This window comes from Marmota flaviventris, unplaced genomic scaffold, assembly GCF_047511675.1.
Source record: "Marmota flaviventris isolate mMarFla1 unplaced genomic scaffold, mMarFla1.hap1 Scaffold_588, whole genome shotgun sequence".
NCBI lineage: Eukaryota > Metazoa > Chordata > Mammalia > Rodentia > Sciuridae > Marmota > Marmota flaviventris.
The window spans coordinates 20,001-33,803 of record NW_027288387.1 but is presented as its reverse complement, the minus strand read 5'-3'; the positions used below and the strand labels follow the sequence as shown (position 1 = coordinate 33,803).

Sequence of the window (13,803 nt, the reverse complement as noted above, 5' to 3'; positions counted from 1 at the left end):
CTGGCGTGGCCTGGCGTGGCCTGGCCTCCACCGCCGCTCCTCGCCAAGGCCCAGGCCTCCCGCGACCCCAACCCCCCCACGGACCCCCGGCCCCCCACCGCCACGCCCACCCCGCCTTTCGCCAGGCGGAGAAGCCCAGAAGCCCTGGCCGTTTCAGTGTCCCGCGCGCGCGAACCTAGCCTAGCCTAGCCCGGAGCCCAGAGAGCCAGGGGCGGAGAGGCAGGCGGGCACCCCCCTCGGACACCCCAGGGACCCTGACACAGGCCCAGCGCCCCAGGCGGAAATGCAGTCCGACTGGGCAATGGCCAGCCGCCGGCCACACACGTCCCCTGAGCGTGCCTGGCGAGTGGAGCCACGCACAGGGAGGGCAGGAGGGAGGAACACACTCAGGGACTCAGGGAAAACCGGGCAGAGGGTGGCCGGGGGCAGCGGCCCGCTGGCTCCCAGTCAGTCAGTCGCCCGGCCAGGCTCAGAAGTGCGCCGCTGGGGTCGTGCCTCGCCCTGAGTTTCGGGCCCACTCTGCAAAGCCACCGCAGTCACCCCCTTCGGACCCAATGCCAAGGTCGGAGGGCTCTGCGCCTTGTTGGTACCAGTCAACGACCAGCACGTGCACAGCACCGCCCTGAGGAAGGGCATAGACCCCTCTGTCCAGTGTCCAGGAAAGGACCGCCTGTGGAAGAAGCACCCTGATTCAAACCCCTGTGGGAGCTTAGTCGGCGGCCTCACCAGACGGAAAGCCCCCTCCCCTGCAAGCATTGCAGGGGGGAGAGGGGGGAGGGAGGGGAGCGGTGGTTGCGTTGCGGGGACACGCGCCCACCGGGTCGTCAGGCCCTGCGTCTTGTCCTGTCCTCTGCAGGTGGACCGGTGACCGCGACCAAGGGGCCTCTGCTTCCCTGTCCCCACCGGCCGGGCTTCAAATCCTCTTGGCACCTGGTCCTCCATGGCCACCCCCTGGCCCCGAACCGCTTGCCTGCTCTGAAGGCTGCTTCCTCCTCTTTCAGGAGCGCCTGCCCTCTTTTGCCATCTGCTCTCTTGCTTGGCTCTCAGCGCAGACTCCTAAGACCCTGTGGCCTCCTCGGCCCTCTCTCAGCCTCTGCTGAGCACACACCCTGAAGTCCTGCGCGCACTTCAAGGGTGATGTGTGAATCCACTCTTACATCCATGGGAAGTTAGATGGGAGATGAGAGAACCTGTGACTGCCCAGTCTCCAGGCTACCATGGACCTGGTGACTTGCAGCCCAGAGTGAGTTGGCTGGGGTTGGGTGGGGGGTAGAGGGGTGAGTGTGTGTCTCTGTGTGTGTGTGTGTGTTTTGTGTGTGTGTGTGTGTGTGTGAGAGAGAGAGAGAGGAGAGAGAGAGAGAGAGAGAGAGAGAGGAGAGTCAAGGCCAGAGAGGGATTGAGTGGGAGATGGAGACAGGGATGCCTCCTCACAGGCCAAGAGAGGCACAAGAGAGAAGGAGAGATGGATGAACAGGGACCCACAGAGACATCTGCTGCTCCGATGAGAGTGAAAGGGAGAGACAGGCAGAGAGAGAGATAGACTCAGGGGGACCCTCACGGAGGAAGGCGGTGGGGAAGGAGGTAGAGACACAGGAGGGACCTTGCGGAGGTGGTGCAAAGAGAGAAGGACCCAGGCAGAGACGCTCGATGGACTCTCCCACTCCCAGGATCTGGGTGTCAAGGTTCTGCTTGTGTGGCAGGAACGGGTGAGGGAGCGGGCCCCGCGGGTGGGCCCCGTGTTCTGGGGAAGGCGGGTGTCGCCCCCCCACACACCCCATCCTCCAGGCCGAGGGGTGGGGGGGTCGGTCTGGGTGCACATGGAGGGTCGTGGCCTGGACCTGGCTCGGCTCAGCGGGGTCTCATGGAGTGAGTGTCCTAGCGTCCCTGGGGAGAGCCAGGCCTGTGGGCCTTGTTGCAGGCGCTGGGCGCTGGTCGTCGGGAGGCCAGCCGCAGGCCTGAAGGGACAACGACCGGCAGCCCAGGGCTGCGCCTGCGCCCTGGCCCGAGGGCCCGGGGGTCACGGCCTGTCTCTCGGGGCCACGCAAGTTAAAAGTGTGTGTGGGAAGGGGGCGCAAAAGCCTACAGCACCCGGTATTCCCAGGCGGTCTCCCATCCAAGTACTAACCAGGCCCGACCCTGCTTAGCTTCCGAGATCAGACGAGATCGGGCGCGTTCAGGGTGGTATGGCCGTAGACGGGGAGGGCCGCCCGGGGGCGCCTCAAGAGCCTGCTCCGGGTTCCACCCTTCAGTCCAGGGGACGGGAGGGGGGTGGAGGGGGGAAATCGGAGGGGGTGGTCGCAGGGGGCCTCCCTCGCCCGCCCCACAACAGCGCAGCCCAACCCAACTCAACTCAAGGCTGGGGGCTCTCACGCTCCGCTCCGACCTGACTCCACCGGGCAGCGGCCCAGGGGTCCTGGGAGACTGGGACTGGCTGAGTCCCGCCTCCAACACCGCCCCTCTCCACCTGGCTCCACCTACCGCGAGCCCCACCAAGCGCCCGCAGGGATCGCACCGCCGCGCCCCGGCCTGGCGTGGCCTGGCGTGGCCTGGCCTCCACCGCCGCTCCTCGCCAAGGCCCAGGCCTCCCGCGACCCCAACCCCCCCACGGACCCCCGGCCCCCCACCGCCACGCCCACCCCGCCTTTCGCCAGGCGGAGAAGCCCAGAAGCCCTGGCCGTTTCAGTGTCCCGCGCGCGCGAACCTAGCCTAGCCTAGCCCGGAGCCCAGAGAGCCAGGGGCGGAGAGGCAGGCGGGCACCCCCCTCGGACACCCCAGGGACCCTGACACAGGCCCAGCGCCCCAGGCGGAAATGCAGTCCGACTGGGCAATGGCCAGCCGCCGGCCACACACGTCCCCTGAGCGTGCCTGGCGAGTGGAGCCACGCACAGGGAGGGCAGGAGGGAGGAACACACTCAGGGACTCAGGGAAAACCGGGCAGAGGGTGGCCGGGGGCAGCGGCCCGCTGGCTCCCAGTCAGTCAGTCGCCCGGCCAGGCTCAGAAGTGCGCCGCTGGGGTCGTGCCTCGCCCTGAGTTTCGGGCCCACTCTGCAAAGCCACCGCAGTCACCCCCTTCGGACCCAATGCCAAGGTCGGAGGGCTCTGCGCCTTGTTGGTACCAGTCAACGACCAGCACGTGCACAGCACCGCCCTGAGGAAGGGCATAGACCCCTCTGTCCAGTGTCCAGGAAAGGACCGCCTGTGGAAGAAGCACCCTGATTCAAACCCCTGTGGGAGCTTAGTCGGCGGCCTCACCAGACGGAAAGCCCCCTCCCCTGCAAGCATTGCAGGGGGGAGAGGGGGGAGGGAGGGGAGCGGTGGTTGCGTTGCGGGGACACGCGCCCACCGGGTCGTCAGGCCCTGCGTCTTGTCCTGTCCTCTGCAGGTGGACCGGTGACCGCGACCAAGGGGCCTCTGCTTCCCTGTCCCCACCGGCCGGGCTTCAACTCCTCTTGGCACCTGGTCCTCCATGGCCACCCCCTGGCCCCGAACCGCTTGCCTGCTCTGAAGGCTGCTTCCTCCTCTTTCAGGAGCGCCTGCCCTCTTTTGCCATCTGCTCTCTTGCTTGGCTCTCAGCGCAGACTCCTAAGACCCTGTGGCCTCCTCGGCCCTCTCTCAGCCTCTGCTGAGCACACACCCTGAAGTCCTGCGCGCACTTCAAGGGTGATGTGTGAATCCACTCTTACATCCATGGGAAGTTAGATGGGAGATGAGAGAACCTGTGACTGCCCAGTCTCCAGGCTACCATGGACCTGGTGACTTGCAGCCCAGAGTGAGTTGGCTGGGGTTGGGTGGGGGGTAGAGGGGTGAGTGTGTGTCTCTGTGTGTGTGTGTGTGTTTGTGTGTGTGTGTGTGTGTGTGTGAGAGAGAGAGAGAGAGAGAGAGAGAGAGAGAGAGAGAGAGAGAGAGAGTCAAGGCCAGAGAGGGATTGAGTGGGAGATGGAGACAGGGATGCCTCCTCACAGGCCAAGAGAGGCACAAGAGAGAAGGAGAGATGGATGAACAGGGACCCACAGAGACATCTGCTGCTCCGATGAGAGTGAAAGGGAGAGACAGGCAGAGAGAGAGATAGACTCAGGGGGACCCTCACGGAGGAAGGCGGTGGGGAAGGAGGTAGAGACACAGGAGGGACCTTGCGGAGGTGGTGCAAAGAGAGAAGGACCCAGGCAGAGACGCTCGATGGACTCTCCCACTCCCAGGATGTGGGTGTCAAGGTTCTGCTTGTGTGGCAGGAACGGGTGAGGGAGCGGGCCCCGCGGGTGGGCCCCGTGTTCTGGGGAAGGCGGGTGTCGCCCCCCCACACACCCCATCCTCCAGGCCGAGGGGTGGGGGGGTCGGTCTGGGTGCACATGGAGGGTCGTGGCCTGGACCTGGCTCGGCTCAGCGGGGTCTCATGGAGTGAGTGTCCTAGCGTCCCTGGGGAGAGCCAGGCCTGTGGGCCTTGTTGCAGGCGCTGGGCGCTGGTCGTCGGGAGGCCAGCCGCAGGCCTGAAGGGACAACGACCGGCAGCCCAGGGCTGCGCCTGCGCCCTGGCCCGAGGGCCCGGGGGTCACGGCCTGTCTCTCGGGGCCACGCAAGTTAAAAGTGTGTGTGGGAAGGGGGCGCAAAAGCCTACAGCACCCGGTATTCCCAGGCGGTCTCCCATCCAAGTACTAACCAGGCCCGACCCTGCTTAGCTTCCGAGATCAGACGAGATCGGGCGCGTTCAGGGTGGTATGGCCGTAGACGGGGAGGGCCGCCCGGGGGCGCCTCAAGAGCCTGCTCCGGGTTCCACCCTTCAGTCCAGGGGACGGGAGGGGGGTGGAGGGGGGAAATCGGAGGGGGTGGTCGCAGGGGGCCTCCCTCGCCCGCCCCACAACAGCGCAGCCCAACCCAACTCAACTCAAGGCTGGGGGCTCTCACGCTCCGCTCCGACCTGACTCCACCGGGCAGCGGCCCAGGGGTCCTGGGAGACTGGGACTGGCTGAGTCCCGCCTCCAACACCGCCCCTCTCCACCTGGCTCCACCTACCGCGAGCCCCACCAAGCGCCCGCAGGGATCGCACCGCCGCGCCCCGGCCTGGCGTGGCCTGGCGTGGCCTGGCCTCCACCGCCGCTCCTCGCCAAGGCCCAGGCCTCCCGCGACCCCAACCCCCCCACGGACCCCCGGCCCCCCACCGCCACGCCCACCCCGCCTTTCGCCAGGCGGAGAAGCCCAGAAGCCCTGGCCGTTTCAGTGTCCCGCGCGCGCGAACCTAGCCTAGCCTAGCCCGGAGCCCAGAGAGCCAGGGGCGGAGAGGCAGGCGGGCACCCCCCTCGGACACCCCAGGGACCCTGACACAGGCCCAGCGCCCCAGGCGGAAATGCAGTCCGACTGGGCAATGGCCAGCCGCCGGCCACACACGTCCCCTGAGCGTGCCTGGCGAGTGGAGCCACGCACAGGGAGGGCAGGAGGGAGGAACACACTCAGGGACTCAGGGAAAACCGGGCAGAGGGTGGCCGGGGGCAGCGGCCCGCTGGCTCCCAGTCAGTCAGTCGCCCGGCCAGGCTCAGAAGTGCGCCGCTGGGGTCGTGCCTCGCCCTGAGTTTCGGGCCCACTCTGCAAAGCCACCGCAGTCACCCCCTTCGGACCCAATGCCAAGGTCGGAGGGCTCTGCGCCTTGTTGGTACCAGTCAACGACCAGCACGTGCACAGCACCGCCCTGAGGAAGGGCATAGACCCCTCTGTCCAGTGTCCAGGAAAGGACCGCCTGTGGAAGAAGCACCCTGATTCAAACCCCTGTGGGAGCTTAGTCGGCGGCCTCACCAGACGGAAAGCCCCCTCCCCTGCAAGCATTGCAGGGGGGAGAGGGGGGAGGGAGGGGAGCGGTGGTTGCGTTGCGGGGACACGCGCCCACCGGGTCGTCAGGCCCTGCGTCTTGTCCTGTCCTCTGCAGGTGGACCGGTGACCGCGACCAAGGGGCCTCTGCTTCCCTGTCCCCACCGGCCGGGCTTCAACTCCTCTTGGCACCTGGTCCTCCATGGCAACCCCCTGGCCCCGAACCGCTTGCCTGCTCTGAAGGCTGCTTCCTCCTCTTTCAGGAGCGCCTGCCCTCTTTTGCCATCTGCTCTCTTGCTTGGCTCTCAGCGCAGACTCCTAAGACCCTGTGGCCTCCTCGGCCCTCTCTCAGCCTCTGCTGAGCACACACCCTGAAGTCCTGCGCGCACTTCAAGGGTGATGTGTGAATCCACTCTTACATCCATGGGAAGTTAGATGGGAGATGAGAGAACCTGTGACTGCCCAGTCTCCAGGCTACCATGGACCTGGTGACTTGCAGCCCAGAGTGAGTTGGCTGGGGTTGGGTGGGGGGTAGAGGGGTGAGTGTGTGTCTCTGTGTGTGTGTGTGTGTGTTTGTGTGTGTGTGTGTGTGTGTGTGTGTGTGAGAGAGAGAAAGAGAGAGAGAGAGAGAGAGAGAGAGGAGAGTCAAGGCCAGAGAGGGATTGAGTGGGAGATGGAGACAGGGATGCCTCCTCACAGGCCAAGAGAGGCACAAGAGAGAAGGAGAGATGGATGAACAGGGACCCACAGAGACATCTGCTGCTCCGATGAGAGTGAAAGGGAGAGACAGGCAGAGAGAGAGATAGACTCAGGGGGACCCTCACGGAGGAAGGCGGTGGGGAAGGAGGTAGAGACACAGGAGGGACCTTGCGGAGGTGGTGCAAAGAGAGAAGGACCCAGGCAGAGACGCTCGATGGACTCTCCCACTCCCAGGATGTGGGTGTCAAGGTTCTGCTTGTGTGGCAGGAACGGGTGAGGGAGCGGGCCCCGCGGGTGGGCCCCGTGTTCTGGGGAAGGCGGGTGTCGCCCCCCCACACACCCCATCCTCCAGGCCGAGGGGTGGGGGGGTCGGTCTGGGTGCACATGGAGGGTCGTGGCCTGGACCTGGCTCGGCTCAGCGGGGTCTCATGGAGTGAGTGTCCTAGCGTCCCTGGGGAGAGCCAGGCCTGTGGGCCTTGTTGCAGGCGCTGGGCGCTGGTCGTCGGGAGGCCAGCCGCAGGCCTGAAGGGACAGCGACCGGCAGCCCAGGGCTGCGCCTGCGCCCTGGCCCGAGGGCCCGGGGGTCACGGCCTGTCTCTCGGGGCCACGCAAGTTAAAAGTGTGTGTGGGAAGGGGGCGCAAAAGCCTACAGCACCCGGTATTCCCAGGCGGTCTCCCATCCAAGTACTAACCAGGCCCGACCCTGCTTAGCTTCCGAGATCAGACGAGATCGGGCGCGTTCAGGGTGGTATGGCCGTAGACGGGGAGGGCCGCCCGGGGGCGCCTCAAGAGCCTGCTCCGGGTTCCACCCTTCAGTCCAGGGGACGGGAGGGGGGTGGAGGGGGGAAATCGGAGGGGGTGGTCGCAGGGGGCCTCCCTCGCCCGCCCCACAACAGCGCAGCCCAACCCAACTCAACTCAAGGCTGGGGGCTCTCACGCTCCGCTCCGACCTGACTCCACCGGGCAGCGGCCCAGGGGTCCTGGGAGACTGGGACTGGCTGAGTCCCGCCTCCAACACCGCCCCTCTCCACCTGGCTCCACCTACCGCGAGCCCCACCAAGCGCCTGCAGGGATCGCACCGCCGCGCCCCGGCCTGGCGTGGCCTGGCGTGGCCTGGCCTCCACCGCCGCTCCTCGCCAAGGCCCAGGCCTCCCGCGACCCCAACCCCCCCACGGACCCCCGGCCCCCCACCGCCACGCCCACCCCGCCTTTCGCCAGGCGGAGAAGCCCAGAAGCCCTGGCCGTTTCAGTGTCCCGCGCGCGCGAACCTAGCCTAGCCTAGCCCGGAGCCCAGAGAGCCAGGGGCGGAGAGGCAGGCGGGCACCCCCCTCGGACACCCCAGGGACCCTGACACAGGCCCAGCGCCCCAGGCGGAAATGCAGTCCGACTGGGCAATGGCCAGCCGCCGGCCACACACGTCCCCTGAGCGTGCCTGGCGAGTGGAGCCACGCACAGGGAGGGCAGGAGGGAGGAACACACTCAGGGACTCAGGGAAAACCGGGCAGAGGGTGGCCGGGGGCAGCGGCCCGCTGGCTCCCAGTCAGTCAGTCGCCCGGCCAGGCTCAGAAGTGCGCCGCTGGGGTCGTGCCTCGCCCTGAGTTTCGGGCCCACTCTGCAAAGCCACCGCAGTCACCCCCTTCGGACCCAATGCCAAGGTCGGAGGGCTCTGCGCCTTGTTGGTACCAGTCAACGACCAGCACGTGCACAGCACCGCCCTGAGGAAGGGCATAGACCCCTCTGTCCAGTGTCCAGGAAAGGACCGCCTGTGGAAGAAGCACCCTGATTCAAACCCCTGTGGGAGCTTAGTCGGCGGCCTCACCAGACGGAAAGCCCCCTCCCCTGCAAGCATTGCAGGGGGGAGAGGGGGGAGGGAGGGGAGCGGTGGTTGCGTTGCGGGGACACGCGCCCACCGGGTCGTCAGGCCCTGCGTCTTGTCCTGTCCTCTGCAGGTGGACCGGTGACCGCGACCAAGGGGCCTCTGCTTCCCTGTCCCCACCGGCCGGGCTTCAACTCCTCTTGGCACCTGGTCCTCCATGGCAACCCCCTGGCCCCGAACCGCTTGCCTGCTCTGAAGGCTGCTTCCTCCTCTTTCAGGAGCGCCTGCCCTCTTTTGCCATCTGCTCTCTTGCTTGGCTCTCAGCGCAGACTCCTAAGACCCTGTGGCCTCCTCGGCCCTCTCTCAGCCTCTGCTGAGCACACACCCTGAAGTCCTGCGCGCACTTCAAGGGTGATGTGTGAATCCACTCTTACATCCATGGGAAGTTAGATGGGAGATGAGAGAACCTGTGACTGCCCAGTCTCCAGGCTACCATGGACCTGGTGACTTGCAGCCCAGAGTGAGTTGGCTGGGGTTGGGTGGGGGGTAGAGGGGTGAGTGTGTGTCTCTGTGTGTGTGTGTGTGTGTTTGTGTGTGTGTGTGTGTGTGTGTGTGTGTGAGAGAGAGAAAGAGAGAGAGAGAGAGAGAGAGAGAGGAGAGTCAAGGCCAGAGAGGGATTGAGTGGGAGATGGAGACAGGGATGCCTCCTCACAGGCCAAGAGAGGCACAAGAGAGAAGGAGAGATGGATGAACAGGGACCCACAGAGACATCTGCTGCTCCGATGAGAGTGAAAGGGAGAGACAGGCAGAGAGAGAGATAGACTCAGGGGGACCCTCACGGAGGAAGGCGGTGGGGAAGGAGGTAGAGACACAGGAGGGACCTTGCGGAGGTGGTGCAAAGAGAGAAGGACCCAGGCAGAGACGCTCGATGGACTCTCCCACTCCCAGGATGTGGGTGTCAAGGTTCTGCTTGTGTGGCAGGAACGGGTGAGGGAGCGGGCCCCGCGGGTGGGCCCCGTGTTCTGGGGAAGGCGGGTGTCGCCCCCCCACACACCCCATCCTCCAGGCCGAGGGGTGGGGGGGTCGGTCTGGGTGCACATGGAGGGTCGTGGCCTGGACCTGGCTCGGCTCAGCGGGGTCTCATGGAGTGAGTGTCCTAGCGTCCCTGGGGAGAGCCAGGCCTGTGGGCCTTGTTGCAGGCGCTGGGCGCTGGTCGTCGGGAGGCCAGCCGCAGGCCTGAAGGGACAGCGACCGGCAGCCCAGGGCTGCGCCTGCGCCCTGGCCCGAGGGCCCGGGGGTCACGGCCTGTCTCTCGGGGCCACGCAAGTTAAAAGTGTGTGTGGGAAGGGGGCGCAAAAGCCTACAGCACCCGGTATTCCCAGGCGGTCTCCCATCCAAGTACTAACCAGGCCCGACCCTGCTTAGCTTCCGAGATCAGACGAGATCGGGCGCGTTCAGGGTGGTATGGCCGTAGACGGGGAGGGCCGCCCGGGGGCGCCTCAAGAGCCTGCTCCGGGTTCCACCCTTCAGTCCAGGGGACGGGAGGGGGGTGGAGGGGGGAAATCGGAGGGGGTGGTCGCAGGGGGCCTCCCTCGCCCGCCCCACAACAGCGCAGCCCAACCCAACTCAACTCAAGGCTGGGGGCTCTCACGCTCCGCTCCGACCTGACTCCACCGGGCAGCGGCCCAGGGGTCCTGGGAGACTGGGACTGGCTGAGTCCCGCCTCCAACACCGCCCCTCTCCACCTGGCTCCACCTACCGCGAGCCCCACCAAGCGCCCGCAGGGATCGCACCGCCGCGCCCCGGCCTGGCGTGGCCTGGCGTGGCCTGGCCTCCACCGCCGCTCCTCGCCAAGGCCCAGGCCTCCCGCGACCCCAACCCCCCCACGGACCCCCGGCCCCCCACCGCCACGCCCACCCCGCCTTTCGCCAGGCGGAGAAGCCCAGAAGCCCTGGCCGTTTCAGTGTCCCGCGCGCGCGAACCTAGCCTAGCCTAGCCCGGAGCCCAGAGAGCCAGGGGCGGAGAGGCAGGCGGGCACCCCCCTCGGACACCCCAGGGACCCTGACACAGGCCCAGCGCCCCAGGCGGAAATGCAGTCCGACTGGGCAATGGCCAGCCGCCGGCCACACACGTCCCCTGAGCGTGCCTGGCGAGTGGAGCCACGCACAGGGAGGGCAGGAGGGAGGAACACACTCAGGGACTCAGGGAAAACCGGGCAGAGGGTGGCCGGGGGCAGCGGCCCGCTGGCTCCCAGTCAGTCAGTCGCCCGGCCAGGCTCAGAAGTGCGCCGCTGGGGTCGTGCCTCGCCCTGAGTTTCGGGCCCACTCTGCAAAGCCACCGCAGTCACCCCCTTCGGACCCAATGCCAAGGTCGGAGGGCTCTGCGCCTTGTTGGTACCAGTCAACGACCAGCACGTGCACAGCACCGCCCTGAGGAAGGGCATAGACCCCTCTGTCCAGTGTCCAGGAAAGGACCGCCTGTGGAAGAAGCACCCTGATTCAAACCCCTGTGGGAGCTTAGTCGGCGGCCTCACCAGACGGAAAGCCCCCTCCCCTGCAAGCATTGCAGGGGGGAGAGGGGGGAGGGAGGGGAGCGGTGGTTGCGTTGCGGGGACACGCGCCCACCGGGTCGTCAGGCCCTGCGTCTTGTCCTGTCCTCTGCAGGTGGACCGGTGACCGCGACCAAGGGGCCTCTGCTTCCCTGTCCCCACCGGCCGGGCTTCAACTCCTCTTGGCACCTGGTCCTCCATGGCAACCCCCTGGCCCCGAACCGCTTGCCTGCTCTGAAGGCTGCTTCCTCCTCTTTCAGGAGCGCCTGCCCTCTTTTGCCATCTGCTCTCTTGCTTGGCTCTCAGCGCAGACTCCTAAGACCCTGTGGCCTCCTCGGCCCTCTCTCAGCCTCTGCTGAGCACACACCCTGAAGTCCTGCGCGCACTTCAAGGGTGATGTGTGAATCCACTCTTACATCCATGGGAAGTTAGATGGGAGATGAGAGAACCTGTGACTGCCCAGTCTCCAGGCTACCATGGACCTGGTGACTTGCAGCCCAGAGTGAGTTGGCTGGGGTTGGGTGGGGGGTAGAGGGGTGAGTGTGTGTCTCTGTGTGTGTGTGTGTGTTTGTGTGTGTGTGTGTGTGTGTGTGAGAGAGAGAGAGAGAGAGAGAGAGAGAGAGAGAGAGGAGAGTCAAGGCCAGAGAGGGATTGAGTGGGAGATGGAGACAGGGATGCCTCCTCACAGGCCAAGAGAGGCACAAGAGAGAAGGAGAGATGGATGAACAGGGACCCACAGAGACATCTGCTGCTCCGATGAGAGTGAAAGGGAGAGACAGGCAGAGAGAGAGATAGACTCAGGGGGACCCTCACGGAGGAAGGCGGTGGGGAAGGAGGTAGAGACACAGGAGGGACCTTGCGGAGGTGGTGCAAAGAGAGAAGGACCCAGGCAGAGACGCTCGATGGACTCTCCCACTCCCAGGATCTGGGTGTCAAGGTTCTGCTTGTGTGGCAGGAACGGGTGAGGGAGCGGGCCCCGCGGGTGGGCCCCGTGTTCTGGGGAAGGCGGGTGTCGCCCCCCCACACACCCCATCCTCCAGGCCGAGGGGTGGGGGGGTCGGTCTGGGTGCACATGGAGGGTCGTGGCCTGGACCTGGCTCGGCTCAGCGGGGTCTCATGGAGTGAGTGTCCTAGCGTCCCTGGGGAGAGCCAGGCCTGTGGGCCTTGTTGCAGGCGCTGGGCGCTGGTCGTCGGGAGGCCAGCCGCAGGCCTGAAGGGACAACGACCGGCAGCCCAGGGCTGCGCCTGCGCCCTGGCCCGAGGGCCCGGGGGTCACGGCCTGTCTCTCGGGGCCACGCAAGTTAAAAGTGTGTGTGGGAAGGGGGCGCAAAAGCCTACAGCACCCGGTATTCCCAGGCGGTCTCCCATCCAAGTACTAACCAGGCCCGACCCTGCTTAGCTTCCGAGATCAGACGAGATCGGGCGCGTTCAGGGTGGTATGGCCGTAGACGGGGAGGGCCGCCCGGGGGCGCCTCAAGAGCCTGCTCCGGGTTCCACCCTTCAGTCCAGGGGACGGGAGGGGGGTGGAGGGGGGAAATCGGAGGGGGTGGTCGCAGGGGGCCTCCCTCGCCCGCCCCACAACAGCGCAGCCCAACCCAACTCAACTCAAGGCTGGGGGCTCTCACGCTCCGCTCCGACCTGACTCCACCGGGCAGCGGCCCAGGGGTCCTGGGAGACTGGGACTGGCTGAGTCCCGCCTCCAACACCGCCCCTCTCCACCTGGCTCCACCTACCGCGAGCCCCACCAAGCGCCCGCAGGGATCGCACCGCCGCGCCCCGGCCTGGCGTGGCCTGGCGTGGCCTGGCCTCCACCGCCGCTCCTCGCCAAGGCCCAGGCCTCCCGCGACCCCAACCCCCCCACGGACCCCCGGCCCCCCACCGCCACGCCCACCCCGCCTTTCGCCAGGCGGAGAAGCCCAGAAGCCCTGGCCGTTTCAGTGTCCCGCGCGCGCGAACCTAGCCTAGCCTAGCCCGGAGCCCAGAGAGCCAGGGGCGGAGAGGCAGGCGGGCACCCCCCTCGGACACCCCAGGGACCCTGACACAGGCCCAGCGCCCCAGGCGGAAATGCAGTCCGACTGGGCAATGGCCAGCCGCCGGCCACACACGTCCCCTGAGCGTGCCTGGCGAGTGGAGCCACGCACAGGGAGGGCAGGAGGGAGGAACACACTCAGGGACTCAGGGAAAACCGGGCAGAGGGTGGCCGGGGGCAGCGGCCCGCTGGCTCCCAGTCAGTCAGTCGCCCGGCCAGGCTCAGAAGTGCGCCGCTGGGGTCGTGCCTCGCCCTGAGTTTCGGGCCCACTCTGCAAAGCCACCGCAGTCACCCCCTTCGGACCCAATGCCAAGGTCGGAGGGCTCTGCGCCTTGTTGGTACCAGTCAACGACCAGCACGTGCACAGCACCGCCCTGAGGAAGGGCATAGACCCCTCTGTCCAGTGTCCAGGAAAGGACCGCCTGTGGAAGAAGCACCCTGATTCAAACCCCTGTGGGAGCTTAGTCGGCGGCCTCACCAGACGGAAAGCCCCCTCCCCTGCAAGCATTGCAGGGGGGAGAGGGGGGAGGGAGGGGAGCGGTGGTTGCGTTGCGGGGACACGCGCCCACCGGGTCGTCAGGCCCTGCGTCTTGTCCTGTCCTCTGCAGGTGGACCGGTGACCGCGACCAAGGGGCCTCTGCTTCCCTGTCCCCACCGGCCGGGCTTCAACTCCTCTTGGCACCTGGTCCTCCATGGCAACCCCCTGGCCCCGAACCGCTTGCCTGCTCTGAAGGCTGCTTCCTCCTCTTTCAGGAGCGCCTGCCCTCTTTTGCCATCTGCTCTCTTGCTTGGCTCTCAGCGCAGACTCCTAAGACCCTGTGGCCTCCTCGGCCCTCTCTCAGCCTCTGCTGAGCACACACCCTGAAGTCCTGCGCGCACTTCAAGGGTGATGTGTGAATCCACTCTTACATCCATGGG

At 66.7% G+C, this 13,803-nt stretch overlaps 5 non-coding genes across 5 annotated transcripts; all 5 read right to left on the bottom strand.

Annotated features, from left to right (window-relative positions):
- Positions 1 to 2,076: 2,076 nt before the first annotated feature.
- LOC139704429 (5S ribosomal RNA) lies at positions 2,077 to 2,195 on the bottom strand. The gene has a single exon (XR_011706346.1). It is a non-coding gene; the product is annotated as a 5S ribosomal RNA (ribosomal RNA).
- A 2,410-nt stretch (positions 2,196 to 4,605) lies between these two features.
- Positions 4,606 to 4,724, bottom strand: LOC139704428 (5S ribosomal RNA). The gene has a single exon (XR_011706345.1). It is a non-coding gene; the product is annotated as a 5S ribosomal RNA (ribosomal RNA).
- Positions 4,725 to 7,135: 2,411 nt separating this feature from the next.
- LOC139704427 (5S ribosomal RNA) lies at positions 7,136 to 7,254 on the bottom strand. The gene has a single exon (XR_011706344.1). It is a non-coding gene; the product is annotated as a 5S ribosomal RNA (ribosomal RNA).
- A 2,411-nt stretch (positions 7,255 to 9,665) lies between these two features.
- Positions 9,666 to 9,784, bottom strand: LOC139704426 (5S ribosomal RNA). The gene has a single exon (XR_011706343.1). It is a non-coding gene; the product is annotated as a 5S ribosomal RNA (ribosomal RNA).
- A 2,403-nt stretch (positions 9,785 to 12,187) lies between these two features.
- Positions 12,188 to 12,306, bottom strand: LOC139704425 (5S ribosomal RNA). The gene has a single exon (XR_011706342.1). It is a non-coding gene; the product is annotated as a 5S ribosomal RNA (ribosomal RNA).
- Between the last annotated feature and the right edge of the window lie 1,497 nt (positions 12,307 to 13,803).